Consider the following 15,470-nt stretch of genomic DNA (forward strand, 5'->3'; position numbering starts at 1 on the left):
TTTCATCTTCGATATAGCACCTGAACAATGTTTTGTGATCACTGTTGATCGTAAATGCATTGATTCATTAACATGTTCTTTTATACGCACACTATCCCTTAAAATAGTATTCACTGTTGAAGCAGCGACACTAATTCCATGCAATAGATGACAAACTTTGTCCTTCTTCGTAATTCTTAATTAATCATCTTTATTCTAAATCAATTTTGTTTCATTTCCTAGCACTGCCAGCACTTGCACTTTCCGTTGGTTCCTTTCCCTTCACCATTATAATACGTAAATAGGAATGAAGAGAAGATTCTAAAAATTTATTTATGATTTTATATGATTGAAGATTTCAGGGGAGGGGAACACATTTCACCATAATACCGAAACGTAAAAATCCACAGAATTCCAGTTATCGGTATTATCGCAAATGCAATAAGATCGAGTTTACTACCCTTTATAAAAGACTGCACTAACAGAAAAGCCCAATAAACCAGAAAGTGCGAATTGTTTTATGGTAGTGACCAACAGAAATGTGTTTTGAAAAATATCACAAAGGTATTCAAAATTGATTCTTATAACAGAACATATGATAATGATGAAATGAAAGTATAGTGCAATTACCATTATAAAAATGACCTTTTAGAGAGATAAATAGTTTAGTTATATAGTGAAAATAACAATGTCTGATGTCTTGAAACGATTTACCAAAAAAAAAAAAAAAAAAGTGTTACAGGGTTCACATTATGATATTTTCACAATATTCCTACAGGATGCAAAATACGTTTCCATGATTTTTTAAAGTTTGCACTGGCTGGCAAAAACTGACATAAAGTCAAATTTCCATAAGCTGAGTATTACATAAGCCAGGGAGTGGCTGTACTAGCCTAAATCATGCTCATCTGAATTGGTCCAATGGACTATGAAAACAAGGATGTGCATACATATTGGATGAAAATGAACTATTGAGTAATTAGAGTACAATTTATAGTAACAACAACAAAAAAAATTGCCATGCTGCAACCTATTTCATTATCATTAGACATTACTAGGTGTAATTATCTTCAAAGCCAAATAAAAATAGCCTAAAGTGGCTAATTAAAGACAGACAAAAGTAATAAAACAAGCAACATTTTAATTTTTTATATGCAAATTTAAAGATACCTTGATTTTTTAATGAGCTAATTGCATTAAATCAAGTAATTAATGAAGCCATATAGAATGGCACACTGGCAATCAAAGCATGGCTTTGAAAATGATGGTCCTCTTCTTGCCACTGCAGGTTTTTACTATACAGTTTTATTTTTTTTCTTTCTTTCTTTCTCTCTTTTATTTCCCCTTTCAATCATCTTTTTATACCAAGTTTTGGTGTTTTAAGTTTTGACATTATGTAGAACGCAATTCAGAATGTCTTCTTTTTAATGATAACTCAGTTTTTTTGTTTGTTTCATTTTCATATTTCCATATGAGAATTTAAACAGAGATTTTCATAGGTAAGGCACTTCAAGAAGCTTTGCTATCTACTTGTGTACTTATGATTACTGTAGCCGTGCAGATCAAAACTATGGGTCATCACCTAGCGTATTTTCAAAAAGGAATGGTACGATACTCCCAAATTTTCAGAAGGGAAGCTAAGCTGCTCATCCTGCATAAGTTTTTAGTTTAATAACTGTTTATGTAAGCTTTTTAGGAAAGCAAGGGAAACTAGATAAAACTATAGTATTCTGTTGAAAAGGTGTGAGGAATTATAGCTCTCAAATTGACTATTGTTACATTACACCAAACATACTATACATCATAGCATGCTAAATTCATACGATCCTACTTGCGTTATTTATTGTGCTTATCGCGTTTATATAAGTTTATGTTCATTAGCAAAATTTGGTGTTGTAGAACTGGACGGAAAAAAAAAAAAAAATCCACTTTGAAAAATTTGAGGGGAAATAAATTATTCCATCCACCCAAGAGAGGTTAATTACAGGCCCAAATAAAGAGGTCTTTTAAGAATTTCCTCAGTCTAACAGGATTAAAATTGTTAACAGGAGAAACTGCTTCTACAGGGATGGAATACACTTAAATAGAAAGGATGCTAGAATATTTGCTGATGCTATCAAGGCAGTGTTAGGTGGATTGGAAAACTGCTAGCTTGTGGAGGGGAGATACATGGACTGATAGATTAGCAGTAGTAGCCAATGGCAGAGATGAAAATGATTCTTGCACTGCTTCTATTGGAAAGAGCAGCAGCCTGGAAAACAAGGTGCAGGGGATTTCAGACACTGCTGGAAGTCATTGCGGAACAAGTAAATACATCGGCAGTGTTAGGGTAGCTAAGAATAGGAACAGGTGCATGTATACTTGCATGTACACCAATGCTAGGAGTTTGGTAAATAAATTTGATAAATTTCAGTTGTTGGTCAAAACATCCAAGGCAGATATTGTTGGGATATCAGAGACATGATGTCATGTAGAAATCAATTTTTGGGGAGTACAATGTATACAGGAAGGATAGGAAGGGAGGGGGAGTTATGCTATTAGTTAAGAAACACACAAAATCCAAGAAGTACAGCCAGTTGACATGTATGGACAGAGCAGTGTCGAGTCAGTTTGGTGTGACATAAGCACTGGGAAAAAAAAATTGGGAGTAGGAGTGTGCTATAGGCCTAATGACTCTAATGAGTATAATAAACAACTGTACAAAGACAGAGTGGGCCAGTAAATCAATGTCTTATAATGGGGGATTTTAATTTCCCAGATAGTGACGAATTTGTGAGTTGTTCACTCACACACTAATAATAATAATTTTTTTTTTTTTTGATATCTATCATTACACAAAAACTAAAGGTTTATTATTATTATTATTTTTTAATTTAAGTATAATTATATGTTGCATGACAACTAAAGGATTTTGCTCAGAACTATTAACTACGCAATTATTTCTATACTCGGAGTGAACTAAAATTTTGCCTTCCTTCATAAATAAACATTATAAATTAACAAGGAATAAAATCAAACAGTGAAAAATGCACGTTGCACTCACTAATTTTTTAGTTCAAAGTTAAAAAAGAAAGTAATTGTAAATAAATATTTTATTTTTCAATTCTAACGCATCAAAACTTGGGGCACAAAATTGTGCCCCAAGTTTTGATGTGCTTGCCTATATTCAGCTTTTACTGCTGAGAGAAAAAAAAAAAAAAAAAAGCAAGTCACTTGTTGAATTTACTTCCCCTAATTCAGCAGCTGATTTAGTAATGTGCAGAGAGGTCCAGCACCTTACATGGCTGAGCTATAATAATGTATTTTTAACAAGGCAAGCTCTATAAATGAAGTATTTCTTTTTGGGGTCCTCATATGAAGAAAATGAACATAAGCTCTACAATTTATACAATTTTTCTTAAAGAGGATATGGAAATATTAAAAAAAAAAAAAAAAACAACAACCCTGCATTAGATTAATAATAAATGGGAAATGAAAAACTGAAACTTATTTTGTCATCTAAATACAAATCAAAATGCTATGCAAATGCAAATATTTGGACAAAGTGCTAATTCTTGGGCTGCACAGAATGCCAGTAAAAGCAACAGATTTATTATAACTTCAGTTTTTTGTCAAGTGACCAAGGGAGGTTCACACTAGTTCTAGGAAAACCTATACTATGAAAATTAACCACTTATGCAGCAGTGATCAGAATGCATTGATGCAGGATTTTTTCAAGAAATAACTACTGTCAAGGATAAATGGAACACATTTTATTTTACACCCAGTTTATTTATTTTGTTTTCAAGAGGATGATTATAAGGGTCTTAGACATTTTAAAAATTATTTTCAGTAGGACCAAGTGATGTTTTTAAAAAATTCAAATGCCAAATGAAATATGTTTGGGGAAATAATTCTAGAAGCTACTAAGCTTTTCATATCAATAAAGAGTTCAGCAACGATCTACCTTTATGAAAGCCATACTGATTTATGTTTAATACATTATGGGTTTCCAAGAACGAGGTTAGTTGGTTATTTACTATTTTCTCCAAGATTTTCCCGAGGTAGTTTGTTAGGGCTACTGGTAGATAATTTGTGCGATTCATATGATCTTTTCAAGGTTTGAGGAAAGAAATTATAATAGAGTGATACTAGGAGTTTGGTATAATTATAAGCAATTATAATAGAGTGATACCAGGATTTATATGGAAAACCATAAAAATTTATGGTTTTCCATATTAATGAGTAATGATTATTTGTTCATCTATTGTCACTATAGTTGTAAACTTTGTCCAGTCAGCTTTATGGAACCTCCATGTTTTTTTGCCATTATGATGGATAACATTATTTGCTAATATTCTACAGACAACAGGGAGATGATCGCTAATAAGTGGATCATTAAGGTTGCCCATTCAATGAGTGGGTATAGGACTGGTAAACATATGTCAATGGCAGAGGCTGTTCCTGTGGGTAAAGGGATATATATTTCAACACTGGTGTTAAGGTGTGAAATATTTTGCTCATCTTTCATTTTTCAATCATTTTTCCTTTCCTCATTTGTCTTGCTGGTGAGATCCCCACAGGAGATGGTATCTGCCATGATACAGACTGGGGGTGATAGCTGAGTCACTAACTCTTGAAGATCTGCATATGCATACTGTTGATTTGGAAGACGGTAAACAAGAACCAGTGTGAATGTAAACTGGACTGAGATTTGTACTGCAACTGCTTCCAGAGATGTTTGCAGGTGAATGCATTTACCTGGGATTCTCGAGTCAATTAAAATAGCCACTCTGCCATGTGCTCCACTGCAAGGAAATCAGTCAATTTGTATGTACTGTAGCAGTTCACTGCTATGTTTACTTGTGGAGTTAGGCTAATTTCTTGAAAGCAAACATCTACCAGATTATATTTATCAATCAAGTCGCTAATGTCATCGATGTTACTGTGTAAACCTTGACAGTTCCACTGTATTATTGTATGCACTATACTGGTTTCATATTTGTATCTGTCTTTTTGTGAACGGTGGTCTGCTTGTACCATTCAGGCCTTTTCTCTTTTTTTGGGAAATATATGTACGACTATCTGTCTCTTCCTCAGCATGTATTCATATGATTGGTTCATCCAAGACTTCTTTTTCATTTGTATCCATATAATCATGGACAGAGGTTTGTCTTTTGTTTCTAGATCTTTAACTTTTGTGCTTAGCTGCAAAGTAGGAGACATGTCTGGTGGAATTGTAACTGGTGTGTGTGTTGATGGCTTGATTGGAAGTCGACGGTGAAGATGACTTTAGTGTTGAAACTAGGATTGAGTGAAATCAGCTATAGAGATGTTGGAAGGAACTGAAACATTGGTTTGAACAGCAGTAGTAGCGACAGAAGTTATCTTTTTGTGTTGTTGGACAGTTGCTGCATAATGTGCATGACACTATAATTGGTGATATTTGTTTCTTTACTTCCAGGTAGGTAACTTTATGCTCAGTTTTGATTTCTGAATAATTTTTTCTGTCTTCAGAATAGGCAGAGTGGTTGCCTGTACAGTTTGGATACTGTAAAGACTGGGCAGAACATTCAGTATGGGTGTGATCCTTGACCCACACAGAGCACACACTGCTGTGAATGCCCAAACCCTACAACATTTGTTGTCGTAGGGTTTGGTATACACCAAACTTATGATAACATTCAGCACAGGGTTCAGAATATACAGTGGCACATGACAGTTCAGATATCCCACTTTTACAGAAGTTGGTGGATTCGACATGTTAAACATTAGTATGATATTTCTAGTTGGAACTAATGGGCTATTCCTTTTAATTCTCTTGGTGTGAATGGTGTTTTGATCTGAGTTTTTCTGTGTTCTTGTTGTTATTAAGTTTAATGGCTACTAAGGCCAAATTGTGGCCAAATTAGTTTATTTCTTATATCCATATACCTTTTAACTATTTAATTATATACTTGCGTACAATTTAGAACAGTTCTTCTATATTTGCATGATTACCAAGAAAATGGGATAAAATTTAGGATTCGCTTAATTTTCTGAATGACCTAAAGGTGCTACAGCAGACTGATAAATAAAGAGGACAGTCTGCAAGAAAGTGGTGAACTGTAAGTTGGGTCTGACAGGGTGTGCACTGGGGTGGATCTTCTCCCAATAATAAAAGTGTTTCTGTGTAATTTCTTCATCAGATACAAGTAAAAGGTAACATTCTGTTACCACTCCTTTCGAGTAGTTTAACACATTGACTGCTACGGCTTATTTGGGTAACCAGGTCTCTGACACCAATCTGAGTTAGGCATGTTAAATTATTAAAAACCCAAATTATAATATATATTCATCAACAAAACTCATAAAAAAAACTTACTGTTGTAAAAAAAAGCTTCTCGAATTATCTTGTAGATGGCATGTGTAATAGAAAATTCTTCGCAGAAGCTAACTACGAGTTAACTTGATTAACTCAGATGTATTGTTACTTGCAGAATTTGCTGTAAGTAACAATACATCTGAGTTAGTGACACAGACTGTGCCATGTATATTGTATTAGTAATTTGTTTTTTTTTTACAAAAACAAAAATCCTAAAACATTGATAAGAAGAGACCACTGAACGAAGAAGGGCTTGAGCTCTATGCTAATATGAGTGACTCGGAATTTGAAGAGATTTCTGACAAGCCGTACGGTTCTGGTTCCAACAGTGACAATTATGAACCTCCTAACGATTCAAGTGAGGATAGCAAATATGAAGCAAGCTCCCAGCCTGAAGATAATCCTAATTCTCTGCAGGCAAGTATGTCAAATAATGACAATAATTTGTGGAATGAAATAGCATAAGGTGCTCCACAATTTATTTTTGAAGAGAACGTTGGTTTGAAATGGACACAACAGAACTTAGTGTACAAAAATACATAGACCTATATTTTTCAATTTCTTGCAAGTTGTCAAGATGGAATGACTCAACACCTCAGAAATGAGTGTTTCTTGGACTTTTGTTACAAATGGGTCATTGTTCTTTTCCTTCAATAAAGCATTACTGGAGTACAAGTGCATTCTTCAATGTTATGTTTTGGCGATCGTTTGAGTCAAAATAGAAAATAGGTTCCAGTTAATATTACAATATTTTCACTTTGCAGATAATTCATTACAATCTGCTATACAAAGTAAGACCGATTTTGAAACATTTCAGTAATGTTATGCGCAATAATTAAGTACCAAATAAAAACATCTGTATTGACGAGTTGATGTTGTGGTGTAGGGGACTGAATTTCCGCCAGTACATAAAAAATAAAAAGCACAAATATGGAACCAAACTTTACAAACTGTGCAAGTCCAATGGCCTTGTTATGAAAATAAAAATAGCATTAGCAAAGGCACACGATGCAAGAAAGCAAGCTTATATGGCATCAGCCAACTCCCCTTATTTCACCTATCCACTCGCTCCAGATGTTTGTCAAGTTGTGCCTTGAATCTATTTAAGCTATCAACTTCTACAATGACAGATGGAAGTTTGTTCCAGCAATCAACCACCCGCTGGCTAAAGGAAAACTTCTGCACTTCTATCCTACAACCATCTTTCCTCAATTTGAATTTATGCCCTCTCAGGTGATTATTCTGAGCAAGAGGAAGAATCCCATCAGCATTGAGCATGCTCAAACCATTCAAGGCTTTATACACCACCTCAATCAGATCACCTCGCAAGTGCCTAGTCTCCAAACAATGTAATCTGCAAAACTAAAACTTAAGCCTTTCTTCATAAGAGCAACCCTTTGTTCCATTCACTAATCTTGTTGCCCTTCTCTGTACTTGTTCCAACAGCTCTACATCCTTCTTAAAATGAGGCCCCCAGACCTGTATACAGTACTCAAGGTGTGGCCTGACCATTGCCTTATACAAAGGGATAATCACCTCCTTATCCCTGCTAGAAAAATTTCTGTACAGGTGACCCCCACTTAATGCTGATAATTAGTTCCGGAAAAACAGAGTGCTAAGTGAATCCACACTAAGTGAGCACTGCATTCCCATACGGTAACATATGTGTTTCTGAGTTGCAGTCGGTGCCATAGTATATTTCCTAATTAATAATAAACCGTAGTGAAAAGATGCACAAATATCGGTCAAAATATTTAATATTCAAATATTTGTACCTATAAAATATTTTGCATTACATATGTATATAATTATGTGGTAATTACTTATGTATCAAAATTAAACTTTAAAATTCCAACTAAAATCATGATCTAAATTGATTTTAATTGATTTAATTTAATTGATGAATTTAATCATGAAAAATGTGTCGATTTTTGGCTGTACTTTGGCCCTCTCCTGGTAAACTAAAAGGGGTTTTAATTTTAAATTTCCCACAGCATTACCACCCATCAATAAAATCAACCAATCCTTTGCTGCTTTGAAACCTGGCATGTTTTTTTCTTCTTTCAATATGAAACTTCTTTTAGGCATTCATTCCCTAAAAAGTCCTGCTTCATCTATGTTAAAAAATTGTTGAGAAGTATAACACACAATACCCCTCTTCAATAATTTTAACAAGTTCTTTTTTGAAAGTTTCAGCTCCTTGATCTGCACTTGCAGCTTCTCCCTGGATTTTAAATCTATTCAATCAGTCCTTACTAGTTTTAAATGGTTCCAATTTTTTTTTTTTTTTTTTTTTTTTTTTTAAGGTGAGTTTTCTTCAGATCATCATATAGGCTAATCTCTCTCTGTTTTTATAATATTTAACTTAACTGAATTCTGCATTGGATATTATCTTCAATAGAATTAGTTAAAGTTTCTCCATTTCAATCCTAACAGCCGGCTTAGCCCTAGTTGCTTGCAATGGAACAGCTGTCTTTCCCACTGTTAAAATTAATTCTTTATTTTTTATAATTGCTCTTACAGTTAAACTTGCCAGTCCTAAATCATGGCACACATCTGCTTGTCGTTGACTGAAATCGATTCGCTTCAAAACGTCTTAATTTAATTTTCAAATTCAGTCTGTTTCTTACATTTATAGTCTTCGTACTGCATCCAGACATTGTTGCTTTTTCATTCTTATCTGCCATTATTAACTCTTCGAAAATGTAACTACATTGGTTGCATTAATTATGATACAATGTTTGAGTAAACTGTCCATTACGCACAATGTCTAATACTGTACTGAGTGATGACTAGACTTTGGATAAATGCATATAATGCAAATATTAAAAAAGCAATAGGGATCATTTTTTAAAATGTTGATCTTGGAATTACGTAAAAAGTCACTGTACTGCCATTAAATTAGCATGAGAGAAAATTTCTCAAGTCAGTGTGGGAAACGTTTTAATGCTGTTTTGCTATTCATTTTTAAGCTATCGACTCCATCAAATGAAACGATTTTGTTAAATATGCCAAAAATGCAATCTGTAAAAGAGTGTTATAGTGATTTGTGACAGCGTTATAGTCGGATACGGGTTGATTGATTTTGATTTGGTAGTTGTTGGCGCATCGGCTTCTGTGGCCATATTGCACCTCCCAAGGTTTTTTTTTTGCAGTACTTTGATCCAAGCCCGAGGCGGGAATCGAACCCGCGACCTTTGGGTTGCCGGGCAGGTACTTTACCCACTCGGCTAGCCCGGTCGGCTGTCGGATACGGGTTATAATATAAGAACAGCATTATAGCGAATCAGAGTAAAGCGACCATGTTATAACAAGGGCCTGCTGTATATCATTGCCAAGACACCATGAGCTACTCTTGCAGACCATCTGCACTGCTCAGAAAACTTCATACCTGCCTGCACAATTACCCCCAGGTCCTTTTCATTCTCTACCACTGTCAGTGTCGTACCACAGAGTTGATACGTTACTCTGGGGTTACTCTATGCTTCCCATATGTAATACTTTACATTTGTCAATGTAAAAAATTCCAATTCTGCATTGCTTATGTCAGTATGACACCATGTCTCTGATATCCCATTTACTCTGGTAAATCAGAAACTGAACAAACCATAGGTCATACTGCTGAAGTTGTGCTATACTTGCTTGAGAACTTAGACAAGTGATATGTATTGTATATAGACAATTTTTATAATTCTGTTGCTCTGATGAAATTGTTGCCTGCTCAAAAAATTTATGTGGAACATTACGCACCAACAGAAAAGAAAATCCAAAAGATTTGGTGATGTGAATATTGAAGAAAGGGGAAGTTGCATGGTAACGAAATGGCCCTGTTATAGTATGTAAGTGGAGGAATAAAAGAGGAGTTCTCACTATTTCCAACAAACATGTTGTTGAAATGGTTGATGGAATGGAAAAATTTTGATAAAACCAAACATAATTCGAGATTACAATAGTAGAATGTCCAGCATAGATTGATCAGATCAACTGCTCCTGTATTATTCAGAGCTAAGAAAAACCATCAGATGGCCAAAAAAATTGTATTACATATTTTAGAAATATATATATATATACATAATGCATACATCCTTTTCCATCAAGTTACAGGTTCCACCAAAAAATCTTTAAAATTCAGAAAAATATTCACCGAATCTTTAATTGAAGAAAAAATTCTAAAAACGTAGGTCTGAATGTGAAATTCATCATTTACAGACTATACCACCAACTAAAACATGCATGACTAAGCCATGTCATGTCGAGTATGTACAAGAAATAAAAAATGCCGCGAAACACACTATTATTGTCCAGTGTGCCAAGAGAAGCCAGCTCTTTGTGTAAAAGAATGTTTCAAGAAACATCACAAATAAACAATATTATTTTTGTGAGTTTTAGTAATACACTCTTCTTTATGTATTTGTGAATGAAATATTTTTTTTTGTGAATAAATTTTCTGTTTTCTGATGCCATGGTTGATTTTTCATTCTTATCCCAGAAGCTCGCTATCCATCAGTTGCACGTATTTGCTACAAATATACTCGTAGCTGCGCCTGATAGGCAATTCATAACAGTTCGAGTTAACTCATATGCTGTGTCCTGGGCCAGATCGCCAAATACGAGTTAACTTATTTGGCAGTCAATGTGCTAGGGTGGAATGACGGGGCACTTGTATGGGAATTTCTCTAAATGTTTTCAATTTAAGCAATTATTCAGAGTGCTCGTGTTGTTTCAACAAGCAGGTCAACTGATTTTAGTCAGTGAACCATTTTTGGTGAGCCAGCAGCAGTCTCTAAACATTTCTGCATCAGAAAAGGAGAAGGCTTGTTAATTGGATGGTCAGTAAGTGAATGTATTACTAGGAAGTGAGACCAGACCCTTGTATCCTTCTTTTGACTTTTGACATAGAATGGGTAATGATCTTCCTGTTCTCTAAACTGCAATGACACATTGGGACGACAAGAATCAGTATTAGTAAATAGTCTATATTTGCTCCTTTCGGCTCTTGGCAGATTAACTTTTCTGCCACGGATTCCACTAGCCACGGGGAGGAAAGAGCAGGTGCCTGGTGAAAGGAGAGGGCTTGTTAATCGGTTGGTCAGTAAGCAAATATATCATGTACAAGAATGTCTCATAATGGGGGATTTTAACGGGAACTTGTGGGTTGGTCACTCACACACTAGCAAGACTTTTGTGGATTTATTGGAGGATTGTTTTCAACAGCAACATGTTTGAGGGGCAACCAGACGGAGTAAATACCATTGATCTGATTATCGGCAGTTATTATTCATGCATTAAGAATTTGGAGATAAAGGAACCACTAACCACTAGGTGACAAGTGATCACAGTGTACTGATGTGGGATTAACTTAAAGATGTAATTACCATCAAGGGTAAAGGGAAGGGTTTTTGTTTTTGTAAAGGTGACTACAGTGGTCTCAGACAGTCTTTAAATTCTATACAGTGGGATCAACTGATGATGTTACTAATGGTGAATTCTAAATGGGCCTTCAGGGCTTAATCTTGGAGGCTACTAGGCTTTTCATACCAACTAAGAAATACTGTTCACGGTTCAGGCCTAAATGGATGTCAGATGAATTAATGTAATTCATGCTTGTGGCATAGAAGAAAAATGCATGGAATGCATATAAATTATCAGGTGACACAGAAGCCTATAGCAGATATAAGCTAGTCTGTAATAAAGTCACAAAGAAGATTAGGCAGGCGAAGGCAGATTATGAAAAATCTTTGTCAAAGGATGCAAAGAAAAACAGCAAAGAGTTCTTTACTTATATAAACTCTAGAAGGAAGGGGATGAATCAGACTGGTCAACTTAACACAGATAGTTTGACTACTGATAATCCTGTTCAAGTAGCTGATAAACTGAATGAGTATTTTGCATCTACATTCACACATGAGGAGTTATTCAAAGAGGGGAATGTCAGAAGTTTATAAAACTTCTGACATTCCCTAACAGGGAGCTAAGTGATTTTGTAATAACTGAGAGCAAAGTGGAGGAGAAATTGTTGAAGTTAAACATAAAAAAGGCACCTGGGGCAGTGGAACCTATTCAGTTATAATGAAGCAGGCAGCAAGGGAAGTAAACAAATCCTCAGCCATAATTAGGAGAGCATCCTTAGAGTCAGGGGAGGTCCCCATGGACTGGAGATGGGCAAATGTATCTCCAATTCACAAAGACAGTTAAAAGGGTGACACAAATAATTATAGACCTGTAAGTTTAACTTCTGTTCCGGGGAAAATAATGGGGTCACTGGTTAAAGAAGTGATACAGGATCACTTAGACAAGACAGCAGTAATAGCTCAGACACAGCATAGGTTTGTTAAGGGGAAGCCTTGTCTGACCAATTTGATTGGCTATTACAATGTGGTCACAAAGGAACTCGATGCAAAAAATAATTTTGATATCATATACTTGAATTTCAGGAAAGCTTTTGATACTGTTGCATGTGGAACACTGCTGTACAAATTGGAGAGGTATGGCATTAAGGGCAAGTTACTGCAATGGATAAAGGGATGGTTGAGTGGGAGACAGCAGAGAGTGGTAATAAATGGACACTGCTCTATGTGGAATAATGTTATTAGCGGAGTCCCCCAGGGTTCGGTGCTAGGCCCATTGTTGTTTTGTGTATTTATCAATGATATCGATGAAGGTATATTAGGCTTAATGTCCAAGTTTGCAGATGATACAAAGGTTGGTAGGGTTGTTTATGACAGTATGCTACTGCAACAGGATCTGGAAAAGTTAGGCAGATGGGCTGAGAAGTGGCAACTGAAGTTTAACATTAGCAACTGCAAAGTACTGCACATGGGTAGCAGTAACCCAAGAGAAACATACCAACTGTGTGATATTACACTCAGGGAGGTGGAGAATGAAAAAGACCTGGGGGTAATTGTGCAGTCATATATGAAGTTCTCTGAGCAATGCAGATGGGCTGCCAGAGCATGTCATTGAGTTTTGTCAATTATATACAAGAATTTTGTTAGCAGAGACAAGAAGGTGATTATCCCTTTGTATAAGGCAATGGTCAGTCCACACTTTGAGTACTTTACACAAGAATCTAGGAACATTTTAGGAACAATGTAGAGTTGCTAGAATGAGTACAGAGAAGGGCAACAAGATTGGTGAGAGGAACAAAGGGGTGCGCTTACGAAGAAAGGCTTAAGTTTTGCAAGTTGCAGGATCTGAAGACTAGGCACCTGTGAGGTGATCTGATCGAAGAGTATAAGGCCTTGAATTGTTTGAGCAGGCTCAATGCTGACGGGATACTTTTTGCCTGATCAGATTAAGAACCTGAGGGGGCATAGATTCAAATTGAGGAAAGACAGCTGTAGAATAGATGTGCGGAAGTTTGCCTTTAGCCAGCGGGTAGTTGATTGCCGGAACAGACTTCCATCTGTTGTTGTGGAGGTTGATAGCTTAAATAAATTTAAGGCTGAACTAGACAAACATTTGGAGTGTCTGGACGAGTGAAATGGGAAGTTTTTTTTTTTTTTTTGTCTGATGCTGTATAAGCTTGCTTTCTTGCATCATATGCTTCAACTAATGCTAATGCCAATGCTAATTACCAGGAAGTGAGATCAGACAACTTGTATCCTTCTTTTGACATAGGATGGGTTATGACCTTCCTGTTCTCTAGAACACAATGACACACTGGTCCCAAAAGAATCAGTATTAGTATATAGTCTATATTTGCGACCAAGTGGAGATTAGTAGGCATTAGTAATAAATCTATGAGAAATAAAGAAAAGTGGTTTCCTTTCCTTTCTTGCTCTGTATCAGTACTTTTATAACAGGAGCTGTTATTAAATAAAAGGATTTCTAGATGAACAAGTTAGTGCAGAGCATCGTTTCAGTTTGCAGTAAATCACTGAAGTAGGTAAAATGGCATCGTTATCGTGAATGCCTTCACAACCAGTTGCCTGTTATTGGGCTACCTCAAACAAGCAACACTTCCATAGTAGAGAAGACTAATGTTACTTATTCTTGGTGGATATCAGTACCCCGATGGCACCATTTTGAATCTTGTTGGGCTCTCATTGGTAGGTTGGCAGCTGCTCTGGTGAGTGATAACCCAGTTATGAAGTTAAATCCCACAGTGTGAAAGATGCCAGATGGTGTGCAATAGTAAAGTACTCAAAAGAGTTTAGGGCTGAAAGCCTCACCTTACAGAAAATTTATTAGAATAACAAGTTTGTGTAAAGCATCATTTTAGCCCATAATAAATCACTGAAGGAGTTGTGGAAAAGTTCTAACAACTTTAATGGAAAAGTTCTAACAAATGACGTAGTAATGACACTTTTATTGTCTTTTTGTTACATCTCATATTTTGAATGTCCTTATTGTGAAGACATTCAAAATATGAGATGTAACAAAAAGACAACAAGTGTCATTACTATATCTAAACAAATAATTTTTATTTTTTTTTCCCTCGCCTTTTTCCCATTATTATATGGGGTCAGCGTTTTTATTGTTTTGGCATGCAATTTTTATGGCCGGATGCCCTTCCTGACGCCAACCCTCACCCTTTATGCAGGCTGGGAATATGCGGTGGTCATTCCCTGACCTGCTGCATCCTCCGTATTTGGTGGGTACGGGATCGAACCCAGGTCTAATCAAGAAGCTTGTGCTATGCACTACTGCTTCTGCCCACCTGGCTACGGAGGCGCCATCTAAATAAATAATTACTATATCTAAATAAAAAGGGCTGAAAGCCTCACCCTACGGAAAATTTATTAGAATAACAAGTTTGTGCAAAGCATCATTTTAGCCCATAATAAATCACCGAAGGAGTTGAAATGTCATCTTTTTGTTACATCTCATATTTAATGCCTCATTGTGAAGACATTCAAAATATGAGATGTAACAAAAAGACAATAAAAGTGTCATTACTACATCATTTGTTAGAACTTTTCCATTAAAGTTGTGTGTTTCTAAAGGAATAACAACAAATAAAATTAATTTAGGTGCTAATCTAAAGACTCGGTTTTAATTTGATATCCCATTAATATATCTGTTACCATTTACACAGAACAATTACAAAATTTACTATACATAATTGACATATTTACAAATAATTAAAAACGGATGCATGTAACATTAACCACCTAACATTAACTATCCAATAACTGAAGAAATT

General features: G+C 35.6%; 1 protein-coding gene across 1 annotated transcript in view; it reads right to left on the minus strand.

Annotated features, from left to right (window-relative positions):
• The window catches only part of RIOK2 (RIO kinase 2), a 149,165-nt gene that overhangs the window by 41,878 nt on the left and 91,817 nt on the right, over positions 1-15,470 (minus strand). The gene's annotated exons all lie outside the window — the stretch shown is intronic.

This window comes from Mastigoproctus giganteus, chromosome 2, assembly GCF_048544385.1.
Source record: "Mastigoproctus giganteus isolate SK-2022 chromosome 2, ASM4854438v1, whole genome shotgun sequence".
NCBI classification, from domain to species: Eukaryota; Metazoa; Arthropoda; class Arachnida; order Uropygi; family Thelyphonidae; genus Mastigoproctus; species Mastigoproctus giganteus.